This window comes from Aplysia californica, unplaced genomic scaffold (assembly GCF_000002075.1).
Source record: "Aplysia californica isolate F4 #8 unplaced genomic scaffold, AplCal3.0 scaffold00953, whole genome shotgun sequence".
NCBI lineage: Eukaryota > Metazoa > Mollusca > Gastropoda > Aplysiida > Aplysiidae > Aplysia > Aplysia californica.
Window position 1 is genome coordinate 210,220 of NW_004798223.1, and position 1,382 is coordinate 211,601.

Sequence of the window (1,382 nt, forward strand, 5' to 3'; positions counted from 1 at the left end):
CACACACACACACACACACACACACACACACACACACACACACACACACACTCACACAAAGGCAAACACACTCACTTATAAAGGCACATACATACAGACAGACCGAAACAAACACACACACACCCGCACACACACACACACTTATAAGCACACACACACATATACTCATATAGTTATAAAGGCTAACACAGAGAGACAGATGGACACACACATTTACACACACCTGCACTTACACACACACACACACACACACACACACACACATTATACACAATGCACACGTGCACAGAAAGAACGAGCGAACGAAAATGAGAGAGAGAGAGGGTGTGTGTGTGTGTGTGTTTGTGTGTGTGTGTGTGGGTATGTGTGTGTATGCGTGTGTGTGGGTATGTGTGTGTGTGTGTAAGTGTGTGTAAGTGTCTGTGTGTATGTGTGTTCGTGTGCATGTGTGTGTGTGTGTGTCTGTCCACCTGTATGTGTATAAGCCTGTGTTTGCATGTGTGTATGAGTGTTTGTGTGCGTGTGTGTACGTATGTGTGTGCGTGTGTTTGAGTTTGTCTGTGTGAGTGTCTGTTTGTGTCTCTGAGTCTGTGTGTGTGTGTATGTGTGTGTCTGTGTGCGCTTCTGTGAGGGTGTCTATGTGTGTGTGCCTGTGTGTATCTGTATTTCTTTTTGTGATTTTATGTTTGTGCATCTGTGTGTGTGTCTGCGTGTGTGTGTGTGTAAGTGTCTGTGTGTGTCTGCGTGTGTGTGTGTGCATGTGTGTGTGTGTGTGTGTGTGTCTGTCCATCCTTATGTGTATAAGATAGTGTATGCATGTGTTTATGAGTGTTTTTTTAGTGTGTTTTCATGTGTGTTTGGTTGTGTGTGCGTGTGTATGTGTCTCTCCATCTGTACGTGTATAAGCCTGTGTGTGCTTATGTGTAATAATGTGTATATTTGTTTGTGTTTTAATCTGTGTGTTAGTGTGTGTGTATGTGTCTGTCTACGTGAGTCTTTATAAGTGTGTGTGTGTATGTGTGTGTGTCTGTCTGTCTATCTGTCTGTCTGTATGTGTCTGTGTGAGTGTGTGTGTGTCTTTCTGTGTGTGTGATTGTGTGTCTGTGTGAGTGTCGGTGTGTGTGTGTGTGTCTGTACATCCGTGTATGAGTGTGTGTATGTATGTGTGTGTGTCTGTGTGAGTGTGTGGCTGTGTGTGTCTTTGAGAGTGTGTGTCTGCTGTGTGAGTGTGTCTGTGTGTGTCTATGAGAATTTGTGTCTGTGTGAGCGTGTATGTGTTTGTGTCTGAGAGTGTGTCTGTTTATGTTTGTGTTTATAATGTATGTGCGTGTCTCTGTGTGTGTGTGTGTGTGTGTGTGTGTGTGTGTGTGTGTTTGGGGGAA

The 1,382-nt window shown here is 44.1% G+C and overlaps 1 protein-coding gene across 1 annotated transcript in view; it reads left to right on the forward strand.

The window, feature by feature from the left end:
* The window catches only part of LOC101850045 (trichohyalin), a 27,646-nt gene that overhangs the window by 19,498 nt on the left and 6,766 nt on the right, over positions 1-1,382 (forward strand). The window lies entirely within an intron of this gene.